This window comes from Pseudopodoces humilis, chromosome 12 (assembly GCF_049639895.1).
Source record: "Pseudopodoces humilis isolate 2021_Gansu_Grassland_sample_001 chromosome 12, ASM4963989v1, whole genome shotgun sequence".
NCBI lineage: Eukaryota > Metazoa > Chordata > Aves > Passeriformes > Paridae > Pseudopodoces > Pseudopodoces humilis.
The window spans coordinates 7,750,026-7,776,798 of NC_142211.1; the positions used below are offsets into that span (position 1 = coordinate 7,750,026).

Genomic DNA, 26,773 nt, shown 5'->3' on the forward strand with positions numbered 1-26,773 from the left:
CCGGCGTGCGGCATCACCTCCAATTGAGGGAAGGGGGTACCCTGTGGCTTCAGCTCTTGTCTTCCAAAGTCCCAGGAGAATGCCCTGTGTGGTTGTGCTGTGGGCTTCTGCAGCAGCAGGCTGTGTCTCTGTTTAAAGTCTGGGATTTCAGGAAGAGCAGTGAAGTTTGGAGAGGAGCTTGGAAGGATTCCAGGGGATGCATCCAGGGAGAAAATAAAGAAAAAGTAGGTTCTGTTTTTTTGGGGGTGAGTGCCATCTGAAGCCTTTGATAACTTTGGGGGTAGGCCCCCAAGAAGGACTATTAGAATTTGTGGTTGATTCTGAAGCAGAAAGAACTTATGTGGTAGTGTAGGTGCTGACACGGTAGAGGTAGCAGGGGGAAAAGGGTTTGAGATTCCTGTCATTGGAGCTGTAGAAATTGGAGGAGAAACCAGAATAGGAACAGGAGATGTCTTATTAGTTCCTGGAGCAGACATCAACTTGTTGGGAAGGGACTTGCAAATACAATTGGGAATGGGGCTTGTTCCAGGGAAGGAAGATATCGAGAACACCTGGGGACACCAGTTTGGGGGGTTGCCAGGTTTGGGGGTTTTTTGACCGCTTTTATGCAAGTGGCAGGATCTCGGGGGCTGCAGCGGGGGCTGGTCCGTGTGGGTGGCGGCCAGCAGGGCCCGGCCTGACAGCTTCCAGTTTTCGCCCACCCAGTGGAGGTGGTGCGGGGCGCAGTTTGCGTGGGGCACTGCTGGGGTCGGGAACTGCCTTGGCTGTGCCAGGGTCTCGAGGGGCGCAGGGTTGCCGGATGCGCTTGCCAGACCGGCGGCGGCGCTGGGCATGGTTCACACAGTTTGCCGCTAAGGAGCGGGCTGGCCTGGTGGCAGAGCCCCCGGACCGGAGCGCTGAAACCCAGCGCTGTGCTCTCCGGGCACTTCCACCTTGGCTGTGGTGGGGGCAGGATGCGCTGAGCATGCCAGTCCTGTGTGTGTGGGGACAGCGCAGAAGTGGGAGGTGGGGCACGGGCTTCGCCCCCATGGTCCCCCCGCCCGCAGAGCGAGCTGCTAAAACAGAGCCCGCCCTGGCCGGAGCCGCTGCGGCAGCGGGAGAAGAACGAGGGACAGCCTGAAAGAGCTGCTGTGAATAAAAAGAGCAGTGGGTTTTGGACACGATTTTCTGAACCTGAGAGAGTTTCAGCCTGTCAGTGGCTCATCTGTTTCCCAAGGGAAAGTCTCTTGAGAACATTTTTCTCTCTCAAGGACTGTTTTCCTGTAAATAGCTTTGGTTCTCAAAACAATATCGCACAGATATTCTGAGCGTTTTTTCTCTTGTCCCACCAATGGGATGAGAGAGATGTTGTTCCTTTGACCAATCATGTTAACCTGTATCGGAACACCTTATAAAAAGGGTTGAAAACCCTGAAATAAAGGCTTTTGCCTCCTTGGAAATAAAACCTCTGCTGATGTGATATGAACCCTCGCTTCCTACTTTGTGTCCTCTAGCGACAGTGGGTGATAAGACCAAGGCAAAGGTAACCTTAATCCCTCGCTAGTTCTCCAAACGTTGCCAAGTTGTTTAATTTTGATCTCTTAAGATCTCTTTTTCTCTTTCCTCTCTTCCTTTCTTTCCTTTTTTTCGTTGTTAAGAGGAAGGGATTTTTTTGTTCTAAGAAACTGTTAGAAGAATAAGTCTGTGAAGCTAAATAGTTAGTTAGTTAGCTAGTTTTTTACCCAGAGGGTAAAAAGCTGATAGATGTGATTCATCTCATGTCAAGACTAACCTGGCCTTTCTTGTTTAACTAATTATGGCCTGCAAAAAATTACCTCTACTTTTCCCTTTATAACTGTTAAGCTTTTTTTGCTAAACCCAAAAGTTTTAGAGAATGCTGAAGGAAAATCCCGATGTGATGTTTTCACTGTCCCTGTGCTATTAAGAACTTCTTTTCAGGTACTACTGATAACTGAAGCAGCAATCCAAACCAAAGAAAGAGGGTGGATCCACGCCAGTAAAATCAAAGGACCTGTGAAGGAACCTGAGGAGTGGACTATATAACATCTGAACCGGGTGATACCAAATTAACTCTTAAGCGGGACTGGGTGGTAAAGAGCTGGGACGATCCAAATGATCCAAGGAATGTACAAAGAATCATACCTAAATGAGGAATAAGGCCAAACTTATATCAGTGGTTTCAAGTGCTGTCTGGACAAACTCTGAGATACCTCTGATACCCCCCTTGGGAAAAAATACTTCCACGTCAAACAGGAGTATCTGGACTGTTTTGGTCAGGAGGTCCTCATATTCTGGCTTTAGCCTGTGACTTATACAAGGAGGAAGGAGAATTACAACTCCCATCAGTGCCATACCATATACCCTGTCTGAATCATCCCAATACTGGACATATGAGCTAGGTTAAAAGTAAATGTTTAAATTGTGGAAAAATTGGTATTGTAGTTCACAAAATTAAGGCTCTCATTGCATGAAGTGTCGTATGCCAAATTTATTAAGAACAATTGAAAAAAATAACCCTGCTGTGTGGATGGGAATTACTAGTGCCTGTTGAGCGGGAAATACCTGAGGAACGGTGGGAAACTACGGTTAAGAGGTGTCAAAAGAGATTTGCCTAGAAACTGACAAAAAGAAGGTGACAAGGAAATAGAGGGCAAGATCGGGTTGGCCACTGTATTTGCCACCAAGAAGATCCTATACACCTGCTATGGGCTGCTACCCCATAGGCATGGGAGGTGGGGGTATAAGCCATACCAGACCTCTGTTATTCCTTTTTTTGTCACTCATTTTTTGTCTTTTCCCTTTTGAGATATTGGCAAAGTCATGTCACAGACGCTACCAAAAGCTGTATATGGAAAGACACCGAGGTCCCTTTTTAATTACTCATACCCGTGTCAACAGTCACTGTTAAAACCCATCCAAACTAAGTAATTGTATGCACAACAGGAAAAAATACTGGATTGCGGAAAACTTAGGAACAAGGGGTAACAGGTCGGGAAGTGAATGTCCAAAAGGGGAGAGATGGATTTGTTCTACATATGTTATTGGGAGTAAAAGTCCAAGATTTGGTAAAAGAACAACTGGTAAGCAAAAATGCAAAACCAGCACAGCAATCTAACTCTGTGTCAGCTTCATTTAAAGATTTGTATACGAAACTTGAACAACAATTAGAAAAAGAAATAGATATCTCAAGACTGGGGAAAAATCAGTTTGCGGAATTGGGAGAAAGAATAAGTAAGGAACTTAACCAACTGTTGGGTCTGTGGGGGGGCTTGGATGTCAGAGGAATGGCCATGGAAAGGCAGCTTAGGACCAATTGAACTCCTTAAGTGGAACCAGACAACTACAAGGGGGGGAAAACCGACCAGGAGGGTGGGTTCTAAGTTCAACAGTGATAGGGGAAGAATGTCTCTGGCACACCGAGAATGTAATGAAGTGGGAAATACTTAATGAATACTTAATGAAGTAGGAAATACTCCCTGTAAGAGATATAAGTTTAGTAATGGAACTTCTACATGGTGGATCCCAGAGGAACCAACTCTGTACTGGACTCAGAGAAAAACAAAAGAAGGGAACTGTAAGAATAATAACAAAATTTGACTTTTTCAATGTAATGATACAGGCAAGAATCCTTATTTTGGGATCTCAGAAGTCTCCAAATTTTGGGAGAATGTAAATCTGAAGCATAAATTTTGAAAAAATTAAGATATTAGAAAAGCTAAGGCCTTAATTAAAATTAATTTTTGTTAAATCTAATAAAAAAACTAATCCTTGTTAAATTTAATAGATAGGCACTACTAGAATTAGGAGCTAATCATTAGCCAATAAGTAATTGTCTTTGTAATAAATCTATATTGTGATATTGGCTTTCACAAGTATTAAGATGAATATTATATGTTAAATACTTTTTGGCTATGTATGTACTTTTTTTCTTGCTAACAAGTTTTAAGCTTAAAGGAATCTCCTAGGTACAAAGCAAGGAAACCCCAGAGGGCAAAGACAGTGGGGCCCAAGCTGTTATCAGGAGAACAATAGAGCCCAAACTGTTATCAGCAGAAGATATGAAGCCCAGCTGCCCTCAAAGGAAGGATGAGGGGTCCGGACTGTTATCAACACTGACCATTTGCAGAAGAAAGGAAACCAGACTCAAAATAATGGTGGTCAGCAAAAATAATGATGACCAGCAGAAATAATGATTGTCAGCAAAAATAAAAACTATACAGATCATGTTCTAAATAGGTGGAACCAGGGAGGGGACATGCTAAATACTTGTTGAAAAGTTTGAATATGCATTAAACCCTCACAGCAGGAGGGGATAAAAAGAGTGTTCCTGAGATACCAGGTGTGCTCTTGGCAGCGCGCCAAGGCACCCGGCCGTTTTAACCCTTTGCTTTATTTCCTTTGTCTCCTAATTGTCTTTTTGTTTATATTAAACTTTTTATAATTGTCTCGGTTCTAGAAGACAGGTGTCTGCTAGGGAGGGCAGAAGCCTCCCTTGGGATGAAAGAATGTAGACCCCCTCCCTCCGAATTATTATAATTTTGAAATCAAGGGGCCTTTAGGCAGAGATCTGGGGATAGGAATAACAGTTCTTTACTAGTAGAACCAGGCAAACAAACAAACAATAACTACAGCAATAACAAGAACACAGAACCAGGGACCCCGGGACAGCCTTCTCAGCTGAGACGGGATGGAGGAGAGGCTTTGTTTTCACAAACCCCCTCAGGCAGTCAGTCCCGGTGCTCCTGCAGGGCTCCGAGGAACAGTCGGCTGAAAACAGCAGGGATGAGCTGAGATCCCGGGCTGGTGGATGAGGTGTATCAGCAGCTCCGCGGCGGTGCCTGGCACTGCCACACGTCCCGGCAGGGCAGGGGGTGTGAGGCCACCAACAAAGAGGGGAGAAGGAGAAGAAGCAGCAGCTCCGTCTGGGTGATGGCGAAATTCCCTTCTCTCCACCGCAGCAGCTCCGCGACCCACCAAACGAATGTCTTCCCCCGAAGCCGAAGAAAGCCAGCCAAAAACTGTCCCCACCCTCCTTTCCTGCCCCTTCCCCCCCCCGCCCCGGGCCCAGCCACTCTTTGTCCTTTGTCGAGCACCCACTAAATATCCACAGTTAGGTTGTCTCCGCAGCTAATGGGTAAAAATTCCACGGGCAGGCCAGAACAACAAAACAAAAAGAAAAAGGACACCTAACCCTCAACACTATCCACCCCGAATTTTTTCCCATACCAAAATGTTACATCAAATATTAAACCTTTAAATTATACACAAACACATACTACTTTAACTATATACATATGTTCATGCAGATACAGATACAAGCACAGTGTCATGGGTAGTTCACCCTAAAACCAGGTCCCCTTGAGGTATGCACCGGGTCTCTCCATCTTTTTGCATCACCCACCAAGTGCAACCCGGTCCCTGAGCAAAGACAACCCCACGGATGGGATTGTCTTTGCTGGAGGCAGAATTAACCCAAACAGTTTTTCCCAGCATACCTCTCATATGTACTACTGGAACCTTATCTCCATCTGTTATTCAAAAGGGCTCAGATTAGGCAGGGCCTCCTTGGTTAGTGGAACCTCGGGTGTTAACTATCCATGTGGCCTTTGCTAGATGCTGCTCCCAATTTTTGAAAGATCCCCCACCCAACACTTTCAAGGTAGTCTTTAACAGTCCATTATACCTCTCCACTTTCCCAGCAGCGGGTGCATGGTAGGGGATATGGTACACTCACTCAATGCCATGTTCCTTAGCCCAGGTGTTTATAAGGTTATTCTTGAAATGAGTCCCATTGTTTAACTCAATCCTCTCAGGGGTACCATGCCTCCAAAGGACCTGCTTTTCAAGTCCCAGGATGGTGTTATGGGCTGTAGCATGAGGCACAGGGTAGGTTTCCAACCATCCAGTGGTGGCTTCTACCATTGTGAGCGCGTAGCACTTGCCTTGGCGGGTTTGAGGCAGTGTGATGTAGTCAATCTGCCAGGCCTCCCCGTACCTATATTTGGACCAACACCCACCGTACCAGAGGGGCTTCAAATGCTTGGCCTGCTTGATCGTGGCACACGTCTCACAGTCATGGATAACTTGAGAAATACTGTCCATGGTTAGATCCATCCCTCGGTCTCGTGCCCACTTATAGGTGGCATCTCTACCCTGATGACCTGAAGCATCATGGGCCCATCGAGCTAGGAACAACTCGCCTTTGTGTTGCCAATCTAAGTCTATCTTTGACACCTCTATCTTTGCAGCCTGGTCCACCTGCTCATTGTTTCGGTGCTCTGCATTAGCCCTACTCATGGGGACATGGGCATCTACATGATGGACCTTCACAGACAGTTTCTCTACCCTGCTAGCAATGTCCTTCCACTCATCAGCAGCCCAGATTGGTTTTTCCCTACACTGCCAATTGGCCCTTTTCCACCTTTCCAGCCATTCCCACAGAGCATTGGCTACCATCCATGAATCAGTGTAGAGGTAGAGTTTCGGCAACTTCTCTCTTTCAGCAATGTCCAGGGCCAGTTGAACAGCTTTGAGTTCAGCAAGTTGGCTTGATCCACCCTCTCCTTCAGTAGCTTCTGTGACCTGTCGTGTGGGGCTCCATACGGCTGCTTTCCACTTCCGGTTCATCCCTATGATGCAACAGGAACCATCAGTGAACAGAGCACAGCATGTTTCTTCTGCTGGCAGCTGGTTGTACGGTGGAGCTTCTTCAGCCCGTGTCACTTGTTCCTGCTCCTCTTCATCAGTGAGACTGAAGTTTTCACCTTCCAGCCAGTTTGTAATTATCTCCAAAATCCCAGGGCAATTTGGGTTTCCAATATGGGCGTGCTGCGTGATGAGGGCAATCCACTTGCTCCATGTAGTGTCGGTGGCGTGGTGGGTAGCAGGAACTTTTCCTTTAAACATCCACCCCAGCACTGGTAGTTGGGGTGCTAGGACAAGTTGTGCTTCTGTGCCAATCACCTCTGAGGCAGCTTGGACTCCTTCATAGGCGGCTAAAATTTCTTTCTCTGTGGGAGTGTAGTTGGCTTTGGACCCTCTGTAGCTTCGGCTACAGAATCCCAGTGGTGGACCTCAAGTCTCACCAGGCACCTTCTGCCAAAGGCTCCAGGACAAGCCATTGTTCCCGGCTGCAGAGTAGAGCACGTTCTTCACATCTGGTCCTGTCATGACTGGGCCAAGGGCTACCGCATGAGCGATCTCCTGCTTGATCTGAGCAAAGGCTTCTTGCTGTTCAGGGCCCCACTGGAAAATGTTCTTTTTGCAAGTGATCAGGTAAAGAGGGCTCACAATCTGACTGTACTCAGGAATGTGAATCCCCCAAATACCTATGGCTCCTAGGAAAGCTTGCGTTTCCTTCTTGTTGGCTGGTGGAGACATTGCTGTGATCTTGTTGATGACATCAGTAGGAATCGGACGCCGTCCATCTTGCCACTTTACCCCCAGGAACTGGATCTCTCGAGCAGGTCCTTTGACTTTGTTCTTCTTGATGGCAAAACCAGCTTCCAGCAGATCCTGGATGATCTTTTCTCCTTTCTCAAGTACTTCCACTGCTGTGTTCCCACACACAATGATGTCATCAATGTACTGCAGATGTTCTGGAGCCTCACCCTTTTCCAGTGCAGCCTGGATCAATCCATGGCAGATGCTGGGGCTGTGCTTCCACCCCTGGGGCAGTCGGTTCCAAGTGTACTGCACTCCCCTCCACGTGAAGGCAAACTGAGGCCTGCATTCTGCTGCCAGAGGAATGGAGAAAAATGCATTGGCAATATCAGTAGTGGCGTACCACTTTGCTGCCTTGGACTCCAGCTCGTACTGGAGCTCCAGCATGTCCGGCACGGCAGCGCTCAGTGGTAGAGTCACTTCATTCAAGCCACGATAGTCCACAGTCAATCTGCATTCTCCTTCAGATTTACGCACAGGCCAGATGGGGCTGTTGAAGGGTGAGTGGGTTTTGCTGACCACCCCTTGGCTCTCCAGTGCATGGATCATCTTGTGGATGGGGATCACAGCATCTCGATTTGTCCGATACTGTCGGCGGTGCACCGTCGAGGTGGCAATTGGTACTCGTTGCTTCTCCACCTTGAGAAGTCCTACTACAGATGGGTTCTCCGATAGTCCAGGCAAGGTGTTCAATTGCTTAATGTCCTCTGCCTCCACAGCAGCTATTCCAAAAGCCCACCTGCATCCCTTTGGGTCTTTGTAATAGCCATTCCGAAGGAAGTCTATGCCCAGAATACACGGGGCCTCGGGGCCAGTCACAATAGGATGTTTCTGCCACTCCTTCCCAGTCTGGCTCACCTTGGCTTCCAACAGAGTCAATTGCTGTGATCCCCCCGTCACCCCAGCAATGGAGACAGGTTCTGCCCCCACATGTCCCAATGGCATTAGGGTACACTCTGCACCAGTATCAACTAAAGCTTCATATTTTTCTGGCTCTGATGTGCTAGGCCATCGGATCCACGCTGTCCAAAAGACCCGGTTTTCCCGTGCCTCTTCCTGGCTAGAGGCAGGGCCCCTCTAGCACTGGTCCTCCTCTCTACCCTGGGCATACATGCTAGAGGTTCCTTCAAGGGGATCATCCTCTTTTCTGTAATATCTGGCAGTTTGGTCACAGGAGGTTGAGGCCACCTTCACTTTAGTGGAACCTTTCTGGTTAATGGTTCCCTCCCTGAGTTGACGCACTCGTGCTGCCAGGGCAGAAGTAGGTTTCCCATCCCACTTTCCCACGTCTTCCCCAGGGTCACACAGAAAGAACCACAGCTCAGCTCGTGGGGTGTACCCTCTCTCTCTAGCTGGGGGACATTGGGCTTGGAGTTTGAGGCTTGTGACTCGCACTGGTGCCCTATGGGAACTGCTCTTCTGTTGGGAAGGTAGAATTAGAAAGAAATTATAAATATGACTCTTTAGCCAGAAAGGCTAAGGAAGAAATACAAATGATAGCACGGTTTGAATAATTCAAAGAAACCGGGCTGGTATGCCAGAACACATTCTTTCCTGCAATAAAACCAAGCTGAGACCCTGTCATGGAGTTACTTTACCTTTAAGAAAGTTTAAGTTGCTGGGAACTGCCTGGAGTCTTTTCTCCTGACCAATTATCAGTCATTGCTGAGAATTGACAGCAGTTTAGGCCATTGAAAAGTGGGATCAACTTGTGAACCCTACCTTAAAGTGTAAAACCAGAGCTCTCTTGGTTCTCTTTGTTTCCTGGCTGGGAAGGGTGGCGGAGCTCCAGGCCTCCCGTTCCCTGCCCAGGCCGTGCGGCCGGGCGGGGACTGGGTTGGGCCCAGCGTCTCCCGGCCGGGAGATGCGGGCCCTGCGGAAAAAGTTTTCTCCGGGCTCCGGCCGGGCCGGGCCGAGCCGATCTCTGGCTCGGCTGCAGGTTTTTTGCTGTAACTAAATTCACTAGAAACTGCTGAGTGAAGAAGGAGAGAGGCTCTGGACCTGCAGCGGGCTGGGCGCGGCAACTACACTCTCCAGAGCAGCCATGAGGAACTTTCCATCGCAGACGGCTCCAGCTCCTGCACCGGCCGGGGCCACAGAACTACCTACAACAGCCTGGGCAAGATTTTAACTCTTTCATTTCCCAGATGAGACTTGCGGATTAATCTTTTTATCCAGACAGAGAAAAAGAGAGTGATCAACATGAAAAGAGACTTTATAAACTACCAGTGACAGGAAAGAAAAGAAGCTTCAGAAAAGGTAGAGAATTAAGAAGATGCTTTAATTAAGCTGAAATATCTTTCTGTTAAAACTATGGAAATGGACAATAAGGTCTTGAAAACACTCCTTTAATTCATGACAGTAAATAGGGAGGAATAGAGTGTTCAAAGTGTAAATTTTGAGTAAAAAAGTAGAGTAATTATGGTACAGTGAAGTGCTGGAAGATTTGAAGCCTTGAGAGGCAATGAGAAAACTGTTTTCTAGTGAAGCTCACAGAAACAGATGAAGAAGACTTTTTGCCTTTGAATAACTTATCCTTAAAAATCCCATCCCTAGACTCATGGCCCATACACACTTGAGAGTGATGTGAAAATGGGAGGAGTGGGCTCTAATAACAGCAGCTCTGGGCAGCTAACATTAGAGCAATGGAAAACTATAACAAAAATAGTTTTTCTTGTGAGAAACTCCATAAATTAACAGGAAGAAACTTCTGTTTCTCTATAAAGACTGGTGAAAAGACTGTAGCAAGAATTGGGACTGTTTTAACCATCAAAGTTCCAAAGTTTTTGTCTCTTTTGTCATGTGAACAAGGGAATAGTGGGTAGACAGGGGATGAAAAGGTTTTTCTGGAAGTTTATTCTGGTGTTCTTATTGTAGTTTGTCAATAAACTTTCTTTTTTTTTCCTTTTAAGTTTTATGCCTGTTTTGCTCTTGTTCTAATCCATATCTCACAGCAAGAAATAAGTAATTTTCTTAGTTATTGGTTTAAAACCACGACAGACCCCTCTTCCTAGCCTTATAAGGAAAGGTCTGAAGGACCCTGAGATAACTAAAAATATGCAAAAATAGCGATTTCTATAGGTCACACACAAATGTTACTGTATTAGTATACTTAGAAAGATTGGTTAGTGAAAGAATAGAATATTCAAATGTATAGCTTATATAAGTAATTGCAAAAGAGAATTCTCTCTCTTGGTTCTCTTTGTCTCTCTTGTTTCTCTTGGTCTCTCTTAGCTCTTGGTCTCTCTTGTTACTCTCTTACTACACCTCTCTTGGTCTCTCTTGCTTCACTCTTGCTGCTCTTTTTCCCCGGCTCTCTCACTTCTGTTCTGTCACTCTCTTTCTTGAGTCTTAAACTCATGTATTCATATTTTACCCCCTTTTGTATTGTTCCCTCCGAGCCCGCTTTGAGCTCTATCTGCTGGCTCATAGCAGGCTCTCTCTCTCTCTCTCTCTCTCTCTCTCCCACGCCCTGAAATAAACTTCTAACACCTAACTCGATTATAGAGGTCTTTGCTGTGTCTCTGACTGTCCACCCCAGAAAGCGTCTCCTACACTCTTCCTCATCTCTTCCCTCATTTCCCTCATCTCCTCTTTGAGTTCCTTAATCACAGCAGAGACCTGAGCCTGCAGCGGGCCATGGACCATACTCTCGTAATTTCTAAGCTTGGTGGTGACAGAACCCACCGTCTCTCGGCTGTTATCAGCATTAATCATTGCAATGAAGGTGGTGTATTCACGTGGCCCTAGATTTGCCAGACTCCACAACATCTGCCCAGTGCACCTGACTTTGTCGGGGTCATTATGATGCTGTCCACCCCTCCCAAAAAGGACCTCTAATACCGCCACTTCTCTCAGCTGTTGGATCCCTTCCTCAAGGGCTTTCCAGCCCCTTCTATGATGGTGCTCTTCCATTCTCTCTCTGTGGACAAACCTCTCTCTGACACACTCATTAAAAGCCGCTCCCAGAGGGAAAGGGGCCCTGGCTCCCTTACGAATACCTGATTCACACCTGAGTCATAGGTCAAGGGTCCCACATTCCTTGCCTCACCACCATCCAGTTGCATGCCTGTACCCATAAGGTCCCAGACCCGAAGTAACCAAGTTGTATAAGCCTCACGCCCCCACCTCACAATGTCTTTTTGCAGATTACGGAGACTCTCATACATCTGGGACTCTGTAATGATTTCAACCTCTGGCTCCCCTGCAGGTTGTGAGGGCCCTCCTTTCTTATCCTTATCAACAGGGTGCCGTGATTTCATCTTAGACTTCCTGGTTTCCACAGGGGCAACTGCTGCTGGCTGTGACTGCCCTTGTGGTTCAGCTGGAACCTGGACAGTTGTAACGCCTGTGGGTTCCACTGCTGCATCATCAGACTCTCCCTCTTCGAGGCAGGGGGAGGGTTTCCCAGCAGCTGAGGAAGTGCGCTCCTTTTGCATCTGGCCCATCTCACGCATCTCCCTCACCAGAACCTCCACCCACTCTGGATGGTTCATTTCTGAGGTGGGCTGTGGGGCAGAGGCGGGCTCTGGGGCAGCACCCCTAGTCTCTGGGGCTGTGTCAGGTTCTGGGGCAGCATCCCCAGTCTCTGGGGTGGGTGTCAGGGTGCTTATCCCAGTCAATTTCCTTTTATCTCTGAATGCTAAGTAGAACAGGCCTATCAGCAACACCAGCCACTGTATGATGTCATTAGCATCCAGAGAAGATTTTAACCCTTTGAAAACTGGTGGGGTAGGCCCAAGGAACTGGGTGAAAGGTTGGGAGAAAATTTCCCCAGCTGTCATTTTCTCCCAGTAGGTACCATTATTAAAGCAACCCCAAAACCATCCAGTTAGTGTGTGATAGCTCTGAATCCATGAGCCCGCCGTCCAGAGGAAGTTAAACATCCACGAATTCCTCACCTTATCAACCCACAAAACAAACTAGATAATAACCACAGTAGCCTTATGTGATAGATTGGCATTTAAGAAAACAAAGAGAAACACCTAAGGAAGTTAAAACCGCTGGAGGCTGATGGGAGTTTGTCTCCTAGCCAACAGCTGGCCATTTCTAAGAATTGACAGCAGTTTTAACCATTAAAAAGTGAGATCAACCTGTGAACACCACCTTAAGACCTAAGCCTGGGAATTTCTTTGTCTCTTTGTTTCCTGGCTGTGAAAGGTAACTGAGCTTTAGCTGGCTTCCCGTCCCCTGCCCAGGCCATGCGGCAGGGGCTGGGCTGAGCCTGCCGCAGCTCCTGGCCGGGAGATGGGGCCTGCGAGGCTTGCCCCGGGCTCTGGCCGGGCCAAGCCGGTCCCTGGCTCGGTTGCAGTTTTTTTGCTGTGACTGAATTCACCAGAGACTGCCGAGTAAAGAAACAAAAAGCTCTTGACCTGCGGCGGGCTGAGACAGTGACCACACTCTCCAGAGCAGCCATGAAGAATCTTCCATCGCAGACAGCTCCAGCCACTGCTCCGGAGGAGATCACAGAACCATCTACAAAGCCTGGGCAAGATTTTAACCCTTTCATTACCCAGATGAGACTTGCAGATTAATCCTTTTTTCCAGAGAAAGAAAAAGAGAGTAATCAACATGTAAAGAGACTTTATAAACTATCAGAGACAGTAAAGAAAATAATTAAGCTTCAGAAGAGGTAGAGAATAAGGAGATGCTTGAATTAAGCTGAAATATTTTTCTGTTAAAGCTATGGAGATGGACAATAGTGTCATGAAAAAACTCATTTAATTCATGACAGAGTATATTGGGAGGAATAGTGTTCAAAGTGTGGATTTTGAGCAAAAGGTGGAGTAATTGTGATACAGTGAGGTGCTGGGACAGAGGGGGGAGAAGTAATAGTTGAAGATTTGAAGCCTTGAGAGGCAATGAGAAAATTTCTGTTTTCCAGAGAAGCTCACAGAGACAGATGAAGAGAACTTTTGCCTTTGAATAACTCATCCTTAAAAATGACATCCCTAGACTCATGGCCCATAACACACCTCGGAGTGATGTGAAATGTGAGGAGTGGACTGATGATAGATTTCCGGGCAGCTGGCATCAGAAAAATAGAAAGCTATAACAAAAATAGCTTTCTTGTCAGAAACTCCATAGATTAGCAGAAGAAGACTTCTGTTTCTCTACAAAGGCTGATGAAAAGATTCTAGCAGGAATTGGGACTGTTTTAAACACCAAAGTTCCAAAGTTTTTTTTGTCTCTATGTTGTCATGTGAACAAGGGAATTGTTTGGTAGTGGGGGATAAAAGGGTTTTCTGGAAGTTTATTCTGGTGTTCGTATTCTTGTAGTTTTGCTAATAAACTTTTTTTCCTTTTAAGTTTTAAGCCTGTTTTGCTCTTGTTCTAATCCATATCTCACAGCAAAAAATAAGTAAGTTTTCTAGTAATTCTTTAATTACTGCTTTAAAACCATGACACCTTAGTTATAGGACCCATATTTAGGTAAGGTGCAGCAAATGGGAGAAATATAGCCATGACCACATGCCACCCGAACCTGGGTAAGCTAAACCACACGGTTCTACCTAACAAGGTTTCTAAATCCAGCACACAAAAGTTAGGTTATTTAAGAACTGTTATTCCTTTTTTGCCCTTTTTCTCTCAGTGCTCTCAGGCCCCACTGTTGGGCGCCAAAATCTGTCTCGGTTTTGGAAGACAGGTGTCTGCTAGGGAGGGCAGGAGTGATAGTAAAAGGTTTTAAAATCATAGAAAATTTGGGGACTTAGAAAGAAAGTTAGGCTTGGCAAGCCCTGGGAAAAGTAGGCCCTGGGAAATGTTAGGCCTTGTGCTTGCTAAAGATCATGTGAAACTGCACCTGTGTAATCAATATATGGTAAATGATACAATTGTTAGATGTGATTAGATATAATTATTGTTTAAAGAACACGAGGAACTATGTTGGGGGTTGAGAGGGGATCACGAGAAATCCATGCTTGAGTAAAAACAATGCATACAATAGAACAATGTAAGTTTAATAATTAATATGTAAGTTATATAACGATAGAGTATAAAAACATGTTCAACTCAAAACCAAGTCGGGTCAGATTTGGGTATGTGTACCCCTGACACCCAGAGCTCTTCAATAAAGCACCTTCACATAATCATTTGTGATTATGTGTGTTCCTGAACGCTAACATTTTGGCGACCCAGATGGGACCCTGTGAGTGCTGCTGAGCGAACTCGCGACCCGATCACGCTCCAGCCGGCACTGAGGGATTCTCGGGGAGCCCATTGGCCGCGACCGCCTCCGCTGCTCCCAACATCCCCGGGAGAGAAAGGTAAGGTGCTTTACTTTGGTTTGGGTGCCTGCCAATAGGACACAGCGAAAGCTGTGCTTGGTTGGGCTAAAGGAATTCCTGTTGGTATTGCCTAGGCGCCGTCCATCAGACGACTGCGAAAGCGTCGCAGGTTTGGCATTTGTGGTGTACTGTAGTTGTAATATGGAGAAGATTAAAGGGGTTTTGGGCAGCAATGCTCCCATACCAGGTACTTCTCCTTTGGGGTGCTTATTAGCACATTGGAAACAAGGTAACTTTGGGGAAGAATTACATAAGGCTAAATTAATTTTGGTGAGATCTCTCCACGGAAGAAGACCCCAGCGACCGTCTCATCCATTGGTAGCTATAACCCCCCCTCTTCTCTCTCTACTTTGTTTTCTTTATCTCTCCCTCTCTCTCTTCCTCTCCTCTATCGCATAACCCTTGTTGTTGGCACTAAAATAAAGGTGCATTATTGCTGTTGTGATTTAAACTGAAATCCCTTTGTGTCCTTTTTGCACTCTGAGATCAAACGAACTTCTCATGACCCCCACTCGTGTTAGCGAATTGTGACATTTAAACTGGAGTCATAGACAGGATGGCTGAGAGACAGAAGGGGCTGCAGGTTTGTTGTGCAGTCTGTATTAGGGGAAGGACATCTCGCTCCAGCCGCACCTAGCCCAACACTCCCAAAAGAGTGAGCAGTGTCTAGAAAGCAAGGGGGGGCGACTCGAATTTCCCACAAACTGCACACGCCGAGGTGAAAAGCACTCCACACTCACTTGAGGGCTCTGTCTGCAGAATTTCGCAAAAGATTTCTTAGTGCAAAAGGGCGGGACTGTTTTTGTTGTGGTTGTGTGTATGAATTTTGACTGCTTGGTGTAGCAAAGAGACAACCAGAATTTAAAACGGAAGAGTGCCTCCCAAGCAGATTTGGTCTTTTTACCCATACAGGGAAGCAAAAAGTTGTGTGTGTGTGTATAATTTAAGTTCATACCTCCCTGTAGTGGGTTCCTTTCGTAAAATGACTGAAAACAGCAGTGCAGAAGTTAAAGCTGCATTTTATGCTCTGTTAGCAAAACACAATGCCAGACCTTCTCTGAGAGGGGAAAAGTTAGTGCTTAATAATTGGTTTAATTTGAAAAATGTGATTGATAGAGTATGTTTTTTTACAACACGAAACAAAATTTAAACTGGGCAAAAATAAAACTATACTCTGCTCAGTTTTGGGAGCTTGTCTTACAGCAGCTATAGAAACTCGCTTTAAGTGAAGAAGTGAGGAAAGAACTATAATAGACTCCCTCCAAAACCTAGTTGAACTTTTGCAAAAACAATTAGATGAAGAAAGGAGTAAGATCACTCTGTATCGAGCAGCCCTCCATGATAAAAATTCAAAAATGCTGACTCGCTAAAAGGAACAGAAGAGAGGGAAACCTCTCTCATTAATCAAATTTACCCTAAAAAGGAGCTAACTTGGATTAAATTGTGGGGAACACTGGTGTCCTAGTTTGAAACCTCTAATTAAAACAGAATATAATTATATCAATGATAAGGATCTTGATCCACATATAACCACTAAAAAAAAACAACTCCCATACACTGCTACGGAACTGGCAAAGTTAAAAAAGGAGTACGGGCATCTCCCTCACGAGTCAGAGACAGAATACGTATCCCGAGTGTCTCTCACTGGAGGTGATCAAATTTGATTGAGAGAACAGGAAGCCAGTGAGTACTGGGGACATGAAGTCTTCTTAACAACAAGAGACACACATAACCCATGATCCCTAACTCAGCACGCAGCTTATTGGGCAGAGGGGCTTAACCCCTTAGAAAGGGGGGGGACCCTATAGCTATAGTTGGTACTCCCAACCAACTACTGGAAAACATTCACAATGCTGCCTGCTTGCAAATGATACACAAAAGAAAATTAATTGCTGGTTATGAATCACCAATGTTGTTACCTGTGAAAACTGAAATGATGACCCCTTTAATTCGAGGCCTTCCAGAATCACTTAAACCTACAGCAATTTTTCTCCAAAAAACCATAGCAGCTATACCCCTGTGGATAGACTAGACAGATTTCTTGGGAATCCGACTGATCGACCTGGTTCCACTGATCCTGGGTTTGCTCCCTTCACCACCCCTTCTCAGCCGACAGGTTCACAATTGCGTTCTCCTGCTAGGTGCCATAAAATTTGGACATGGAACAAAGTTGCAAAAGAGCTAATTAATTACCGTAGAAATTATGGACCTGTAAAAATCCCAGAAGAAAAATCAGAGAAAGCAAAGGGTGTTAGATACATTGGTTCTCTTAATGAAAACCCAGAAAAGAGAAAACAAATCTTTAACCGCCAGTATTGGTGGTCACTAGAGATAAATAAGAGGGTCCTCAGAAACATAATGGATAGATTATCGCTTAAAAGTTGAGTAAAGTAGTTTCTAATTGGCACTGTCCCAAGTTCATTGTATCAAATGCCCCATTGTATAACCCAGCACACCTCCACAGGCTCTGGGCTGTGAGCCAAAGCAGTCTCCTTCTCAGCTTCTGGGAGTGGAGCCCAAACAGCCTCAGAATCAGGGAAACTGGTAACTCTGCCTCTCATGGGTGAGCAGAGAGGCAGAGGTTGGTTGTATTTAAAATGCTCACTAGAAATAACAAAACTGGAGACATACTGATTGCAGCAATAGTAGGTCCTAAATGTGCACCTATTACTTCTGTAGTTAACACTAGAGCCCAAATTTCTGTGTTGACCAATACAGGCTAGAACAGGATTTGAGAGCAATAAATAGAATAACTAAAAATATTTACCCAGTGGTAGCTAATCCTTGCACATTGTTAACATCCGTAAAAGAGAAATAGAAATGGCTTACTGTAATTGACTTAAAAGATGCATTTTTCTGCATACCCCTTGACAAAGAAAGTAGAAAACAGTTTGCCTTTGAGTGGGAAAATCCAGAAAACGGAAGGAAAACTCAGCTCACCTGAACACGACTCCCACAAGGATACAAGAACAGTCTGACCCTATTTGGAAGCCAGCTGTCGAAGGAGCTGGAGATTTGGACGGAGAATGGGCAAGTACTGAGAGAACAATACCTGCTGTTACAGTATGTTGGTGATATACTGACAGCCACAGAAGAGAAAACAACCTGCATAAAGGTAACAATTAAAATTTTAAATCAACTGGGAATGGGAGAATATAAGGTGTCTAAAGAAAAGGCACAAATTGCCTGGCAGACTGTGATTTACCTGGGATATGAAATCTCACAAAGGCAACGTAAGCTGGGTACTAATCGTATTCAAGCTATCTGTGCTATTCCAGAGCCCCAGAACCTGCATGAGCTGCGAGACAGAGTGGTGCCGCCTGTGGATCATGGACTATGGACTAATTGCAAAACTCCTGTATGAAGCCCAGAAGATGCAGCTGTTTACCTGGGGCAAACCACAGAAGGAGGCCTTCCCCAAACTGAAGGAGGCATTGACAACTGCTCCGGCATTAGGATTACCTGATTTATCCAAAGATTTTCACCTGTTTGTGCATGAAGGACTACACCTAGCACTGGGAGTGCTGACCTAACCTTTGGGAAGATGGAAAAGGCCGGCAGGCTGCTTTTCCAAACAACTTTACAATGTGAGTGCTGGATGGCCTTCATGCCTGCAGGCAGTTGCAGCCACCGTGATGCTAATACAAGAACCTAGAAAACTCACAATGAGTAGACACATAAATGTCTATGTGCCACATATGGTAACCACTGTTTTAGAACAAAAGGGGGGCCATTGGCTATCTCCAAGCAGGATGATGAAATTCCAGGTAATCCTGACTGAGCAGGATGATGTCACACTAAAGACAACTAACCTCTTGAATCCAGCTTTGTTCCTAGGTACCACAACTGAAGAAGGCCCATTAGAGCACAACTGTGTAGAAGTAATAGAGTACACCTATTCGGCAAGAGAAGACCTGAAAGACATCCCACTAGAGCAACCAGAATGGGAGCTATTCACAGATGGAAGCAGCTTCGTGGAGAACAGGACCAAATACGCTGGATATGCGGTAACAACAGTCAGTACAGTAGTGGAGGCAAAAGCATTATCACCAAATACATCTGCCCAGAGGGCAGAACTGGTTGCCTAAACCAGAGCACTAGAATTAAGTGAAGGGAAAAGGGTAAACATATGGACTGGCTCAAATTATACATTTGGAGTAGTGCATGTACACGGAGCACTGTGGAAAGAAAGAAGACTACTGTCTTCTCAAGGTACGCACATTAAACATCAAGATGCAGTCCTGCAATTGATAAAAGCAATACAGAAACCTGAACTAGTGGCAATTATACACTGTAAAGCACACCAATCAGGAAACTCAAAAATTTATGAGGGGAATTGAAAAGCAGACTGGACAGCCCAACAAGCTGCTTGAAAAGTGCAAACTGCAATGGCATTGATACCTTTAAAGACTAATGTATCTCAATTCAATTTGCCTCCAAAACCGAAATAATCAGTAGAAGAAGAGAAATTGGGACATCTGCTAAATGCACAAAAGAATTCAGAAGGGTGGTATGTAACTGCACAAAGACAAATAGTGTTACCCCCCTTGATAATGAGAAAAGTTCTACAAATTAAACATAGCAAATGTCATTGGGGTGCAGAGGCATTGGTAAAATTGCTAAAACAAAAATTTATCTCAGTACGGATGCTAACAATGGCAAAATCAGTAATGTCAAAATGTGAGATCTGCTTGAAAAACAACTCAGTGGCTAAACACAGGCACAACTAGGAAGGATTAGGATAGGAATGGAATCAGGATGACACTTGGCAAGAACCCTCAAGTAGAGTGAAATTTGGGTGGGCCCTAGAGTCGTTGCTCGGTCCTATAGCAAACTATCAGAATAGAGAAATGTTGTACAAACTTACAGGTCGGGTAGATAGACTGGCAAGAGTCACCCGGGAAGGATTTAAAGAACTAAATATACAATTACAAGCCACCACAAAAGTGACTTGACAAAATCGATTAGCCCTAGATTTGCTACTCCTACTAGAGCATGGAGTGTATAAGTTTTTAGAGGGACGGATTGATCATTGCTGTGTCCACACCCCAAATTGTAACTGCAGATGTAGAATATGACATCAATCGGTTGCAACAAATAGAGCATGAAACACAGGAAGAGCAAAAGGATTTGACTACAAGTTGGTTAGGCAAGATCTTCAAAGGGTTAGGGTGGAATGTGAGTTCATGGATTAAATCTATCATTGAGAGTGTGATAATTTTACTAATTGTATTCTTAGCAATTTGGTTAGTTTACAGCATCTTAAAGGGAGAAATACAGAAGAAAACGTCCTGGAACCAGAAAATAATAAAGACACTGACACAAGATCCACACCCACCATCTTCTGGTTCTCCAGTTCGTGACAACATCCAGGACAATGCTTACATCAATCAAGGATTCGAAGAACATCGAGTGTAAACTCAGAAACAAAGGACTGTATCAAGTGAAAACATTTGCACTTAGACTGAAGTGAAAATGCTTTCAAAGGGGGGAATGATCGTAAAAGGTTTTAAAATCATAGAAAATTTGGGGACTTAGAAAGTTAGGCTTGGCAAGTCCTGGGAAAAGTAGGCCCTGGGAAATGTTAGGCCTTGTGCTTTCTAAAGATCGAGTGAAACTGCACCTGTGTAATCAATATATGATAAATGATAGAATTGTTAGATGTGATTAGATATAATTATTGTTTAAAGAACACGAGGATCTATGTTAGGGGGTTGAGAGGGGATCACGAGAAATCCACGCTTGGGTAAAAACAATGCATACAATAGAACAAGGTAAGCTTAACAATTAATATGCAAGTTATATAACGATAGAGTATAAAAACATGTTCAACTCAAAACCAAGTCAGGTCAGATTTGGGTATGTGTACCCCTGACACCCAGAGCTCTTCAATAAAGCACCTTCATATAATCATTTGTGATTATGTGTGTTCCTGAACGTTAACAGGAGCCTCCCCTGGAATGAAAATGTAGACACCCTGTTGTGAATTCATGCTGTAAATATTGGCTTTTCACAATTATTCGGATAAATATATAGTATATGCTTTCGCTATATTCTTTTCTCTCTTAGCAAGTTATAGGCTTAGATAGGAATTCTCAATGGTAAGGATATGTTTCATCCGGACAAGGCAAGATAACTCCAACAGGCAAGACAATGGGAGGATCAAGATGTGGAAAACAGGCTATTATCAGCAGCAGGAAATGGAGAGCAAACTGTTATCAAAAAGCCGGTACCAGGACGTTGGCAGGGGGGAAAGATATGAAGACCAGCTGCCCTCAAAGGAAGGATGAGGGGCCCGGATTGTTATCAACAAGTGACCATTTGCAGAAGAAAGGAAACCAAACTTTAAATAATGCTGACCAGCTAGAATAATGATGACCAGCAAAAAATATGCTGACCAGCAGAAAATAAAATTGTGCAAAAGCAAGATCTAAGAAGGCGGAACCAGGGAGGGGACATGTGTTGAATATGCATTAACCCCTCACAGCAAGATGGGATAAAAAGGGTATTCCCAAGATACCAGGTGTGCTCTTGGCAGCGCGCCAAGGCACCCGACCGTAACTCTTTGCTTTACTTTATGTCTCTTATTGTCTTTATTAAACCTTTTTAAAATTTTACAGGAGTGAACTTCGTTTTTCACAATAATTTGGGGGTCTCGTCTCGGATGAAGCACCTCGCCCCGGAGGAACCAGGAGATCCCAAGTGGGGGAAGGCGCCTCCCTGCCAGCTTTGGTAATCCGCTTTGGCTCTTCTGGTGTCATCGGTGGTAGCAGGGCAACACCCGGAGGACAAGAGAGAGACAAGTAAAGCAAAGAAAAATAAAAAATAAAGAAATAAAGCGCTCCTTCAAAACCCCATAATCTTTCAGGACCTGAACAGGAATTGGTAAGTACTGATCAGGGGGGTGGAAACGGGGGGATGAATGTGTGTGAATGAGACGCAAGCTGGTTACCCCAGACCTGTGGAGCGAGAGCGGTAGTCCATAGTACCGCGGTTCCTATCTTTCGCGAGAAAATAGGCCGGGAATTGGACGAAGCGAAAGAAAAAGGAGTGAAAGAATCCCCCTGGGGTTACTGGGACTGGGGTCTCAGGGAGGGGTTGGACCCCTGGAAGGGAAGGAGCCGGGAGTTCTCCTAAGTTCAGTGTACTAGGAGACGGGACAAAAAAGGGGGAAAAAAAATAATAAATCCCCAGGAATATTGCCAGGTTGAGGGTGCAAACCACGGGAAGTGTGGGATACAGTACCCAAGAAAATCTGGGGGGTTGGCCAGCAACATTGAAGGTACCTTATTATTGTATTGTCTTGGTGTGAGTGAAAATGAGTGAGGAAAACCTATTAAAGAAATGAGAATGCATGTGTGAATGAGAGATCGTGTATAACTGTATCTTGAGGGGGGGGAAGGTGGACTGTAACAAGAACATTGAGAGAGGGATTTGGGGTTTGTGGGTTTTGTTGGTGGTGCTGTGAAGGGTGATTAGTGTTTTAAAGAAGTGAACTCGTGTTTTTTTAAGGGAGTTAACATAGGTATTTTAAACAAGTGAACTGGTGTTTTAAAGGAGTGGAATTGGTATTCTAAAATAGTACAATTGGTGTTCTAAATAGTGGTGCTTAAAGGAGTAGGTTGAAACAGAGAACACTTGGAAAAATGGGACAGAGAACCAGTAAGCTGGCCTTAAGAGAAAAAAGAATTAATAAAATACCAGAGGATATACCTCAAGATAGTCCCCTCGGGATCAAGCTAGCAAATTGGGATACAGATCCCGATACAAAGGGGAAAGACAAAGTAAAAATGATCCAATTCTGCATGAAGGAGCGGGTAAAAAAGGAAATTAGACCTGATCATGTTTACTGGCCAAAATACGAGTCCTCTGAGGCTTGGATCTGCCAGGCTCTGAATATATTTGTGAATTCAAAAGAGCCATTTAATCCAGAAGAAAGAGAATATGCCTCTTGCTGGTTAGGAAACACAGAACCTCTGGGAGCCAAAGTTTTTAAAGTATCTAAAACTCCAGAGGCTGAGCAAACAGAAAATAAAAAAAAATGGGACCCCCTGGATGTCTTACCTCCACCGCTGGCACAGGGAGCCCCCCCGCTGCAGCCAGCCGCAGGGGTTCCCCAGCCTCCGGGAATTCCTCCGCCTCCAATGGCGCTGGGAATCCTCCCACCCCCGCTGATACTTGGAATTCCACCCGTCCCGGGAACTCCTGCCCCCCCCCGCCCCCTTCGAACCGGGGAGAGCGCTGGGTGTCCCGACTCTGGCTTCTGCTCCACCCGCCCTGGCGGCCCCGGCTTCACTGCCGGACATCAGCAGCCCTGCTCAGGCGGCCCCGGCTTCACTGCCGGGCTTCAGCATCCCTGCCCTGGCAGCCCCGGCTTCACTGCCGGACATCAGCACTCCGGCTGCAGCAGCTCCGGCTTCACTGCCGAACATCAGCAGCTCTGCACAGGCGGCCCTGGCTTCACTGCCAGGCCCCGCCCTCACTCCTTCTGCACTAGGGATCCCAGCTTCCCTACCGAACTCTGTTTCTGCCTCTTTTCCTTTGGAGGGTTCAGCGCCTGCCGCCCAGATAACATCTCTACTTAATGAAGGGGCACCATATCAGAACACAAGGGGAGCAATTAAAGCTCAAAAGCAGCCTGATAATCTCTATGTTACCAACACTAATACAAAACAAGGGAAGGCGGGTGTAAAAACAGATAGACAGGGAGAGTGGAACCAAGAAATCAATTTATTCCCATTACGAGAAGTACCTATGGGAGGAGTCCAAGGGGGAATGGGATTTGTGAATGCTCCTTTGACTTCTACAGAAGTTAGGAATTGCAAAAAGGAGATTAAAGGGCTATTAGAAGACCCTATAGGTACGGCTGATCAATTGGATCAATTCCTAGGGCCCAATATTTTCACTTGGGAAGAAATGCAATCAATAATGAAAATAATATTTTCCCAAGAGGAAAGAGATATGATTAGAACTGCTGGGATAAAAATATGGGAAAGAGAAAACCAACAAGGCCCACCAGGAGAACAGAAATTGCCAACGGCACCTCCTGATTGGAACCAGAATGATGAAGCTGGGAGGGGAAGTATGAATGATTATCGTAATTTGATAATCAAAGGGATAAAGGAGGGAGCGCCCCGAGGGCAAAATGTTAGAAAAGCCTTTGAGGGACAACAGGGAAAAGAGGAAACCCCAACTGAATGGCTGGAAAGGCTCCGAAAAAATATGAAACAATACTCTGGAATAGACCCTGAGTCCCTAGCAGGACAAGCCCTGCTAAGGGTCAATTTTGTCACCCGGGCATGGCCAGATATTAGGAAAAAACTAGAAAAATTGGAGGACTGGCACGACAAACCCTTAAATGACTTATTAAGAGAAGCTCAAAGGGTTTATGTACGGAGAGATGAAGAAAAAGCTAAAGTGGAAGCAAAAATCATGATAGCCACTATGAGGGAAAACACTTTCCAGAAAAATCTGAATCAAAAACCCTCAGGAATTCCTCCTAAACACTCAGGGGCTAGAAGTGGGGAAAAGGGAAGAAATAAAAATCCAGCACAATCAAAATTCCCAGGACAACCCAGGAATACCTGTTTTTATTGCAAAACGGAAGGGCATTTTAAACGAGAATGCCCTCACTTAAGGAGGGATCTAAAGATATTTCAAGAGACACCTCCAGAGGAAGAATAGGGGAGTCAGGGGCTCTATGTTTTGGGGGACAAATACCATCTGGAGCCTTTGATAGCTTTAAAAGTATGTCCCCAAGAGGAGACATTAGAATTTATAGTTGATACTGGGGCAGAAAGGACTTGTGTTGTTAATATTCCAAAGGGATGTGATATAAGTAACGATACTGTAAAAGTAACAGGGGCAAAAGGGGAAGGGTTTAAAGTTCCTGTCATTAAAAATGTGGTCATAGAAGGAGAAACAAAAATAGGAATAGGAGATGTTTTACTAGTTCCTGGGGCTGGCAGCAACTTACCGGGAAGGGATTTACAGATACAATTAGGAATTGGGGTTATCCCAGAAGAAGGGAAAATGACAGCCAAAGTGTTAAAACTTGGCCAAGAAGATGAAGAGAAAATTAACAAAGAGGTTTGGGCTGGGAAAGGAAATAGGGGTGGATTGAATATTGACCCCATAAGGGTCACTATTGAAAGGGAAGAATGTCCCATATGTGTACGTCAGTATCCTATTTCTTTGGAGGGGAGAGAAGGCTTAAAGCCAGTAATAGAAGAATTGATAAAGGATGGGACATTGGAACCTTGTAAATCTCCTCATAACACCCCTATACTCCCAGTAAAGAAACCTGATGAAAATTACAGATTAGTGCAGGATTTAAGGGAGGTAAATAAAAGAACACGAGCCCATTACCCTGTGGTTCCTAATCCTTATACTCTTTTAAGTAAAGTCCCACCTCAACATCAGTGGTTCAGTGTGGTGGATCTTAAAGATGCTTTCTGGGCCTGCCCACTGGCAGAAGAAAGCCGAGATACTTTTGCCTTTGAATGGGAAGATCCAAATACCGGGAGAAAGCAACAATTAAGATGGACAAAGTTACCACAAGGATTCACAGAGTCCCCAAATCTATTCGGGCAAGCCTTAGAAGAGATACTACAAACTTTCCCCACCCCTGTAGGAATACAAATCATCCAATATGTGGATGATCTCCTAATATCAGGAGAAATAGAAGCTGAAGTTTTTGAAGCTACTATAAAACTTCTGAATTTTCTTGGGGAAAAGGGACTCAGAGTATCAAAAGGAAAGTTACAGTTTGTGGAATCAGAGGTAAAATATCTTGGTCACCTGATAAGCAAAGGTAGCAGGAAATTAAATCCTGAAAGAATTGCAGGGATCCTATCCCTTCCTCCTCCCTCTTCAAAGAAAGGTTAGGAAACTGCTAGGAGTGCTGGGATATTGCAGATTGTGGATGAAAAGATACACACAAGCAGTAAAATTTTTGTATGAGAAATTGCTGGGGGGGGACAATATAAGATGGACTAAAGATGATGATGATAAATTAGAATAATTGAAATTGAAACTAGCCTCAGTACCAGCCCTGAGCCTACCCTCCTTAGAAAAACCCTTTCATTTATATGTGAATGTGGAAAACGGAGTAGCTCACGGGGTTTTAGTTCAAGAATGGGGGGAGGTGAAGAAACCAATAGCCTATTTATCCAAATTATTGGATCCAGTGAGCCATGGCTGGCCAGTATGTATTCAGGCAATAGCAGCTACTGCTATTTTGGTGGAGGAAAGCCGTAAGCTCACCTTTGGAAGTAAATTAATTGTATGCACACCCCATGCTGTCCGAAATGTGCTAAATCAAAAAGCTGAGAAATGGTTAACAGACTCCAGGATGTTAAAATATGAAGCAATCTTAATTGACAATAATGATTTGACAATAGAAACAAGCAGGAGTCTCAATCTGGCCCAATTTCTGTATGGGGAACCAAAAGATGATTTGGCACATAATTGTCTGGAAATTATACAATGCCAAACTAAAGTTTGGGAAGATTTAGCAGAACAAGCCCTTTTGGAGGGGAAAAAAATATATGTTGGTGGTTCATCCAGATGCTTGCAAGGAAAAAGAATGTCTGGATATGCTGTAGTTGATGGGGAAAATATGCAGACCATCAAAAAAGGAAGGCTACCTTCAAACTGGTCTGCTCAATCTTGTGAATTATATGCTCTAAAAAGAGCACTGGAGCATTTAGCACATAAAAAGGGGACCATCTATACTGACTCAAAGTATGCCTTTGGAGTAATTCATACCTTTGGGAAAATTTGGGAAGAAAGAGGGTTACTAAACTCAAAAGGGAAAGGACTAGTACATGAGGGACTTATTTTAGAAGTTTTAGAAGCGTTAAAACTGCCTGAGGAAATAGCTGTAGTACATATCAAAGGACACCAAAAGGGAATGACCCCAGAAATAAGAGGAAATAACTTGGCGGATCAGGAGGCTAGAGAGGCAGCAGAAAATGGGGACAAACGAGTAATGTTAATTTTAACCCCAGACAGGGAAGAATTGGAAATCCCTAAATTTAGTG

At 44.8% G+C, this 26,773-nt stretch overlaps 1 protein-coding gene and 1 pseudogene across 4 annotated transcripts in view; one reads left to right on the top strand and one right to left on the bottom strand.

Annotated features, from left to right (window-relative positions):
• The window catches only part of LOC148183329 (arrestin domain-containing protein 3-like), a 69,051-nt gene that overhangs the window by 30,725 nt on the left and 11,553 nt on the right, over positions 1-26,773 (bottom strand). The gene's annotated exons all lie outside the window — the stretch shown is intronic.
• On the top strand, positions 800-18,262 carry LOC148183330 (uncharacterized; annotated as a pseudogene).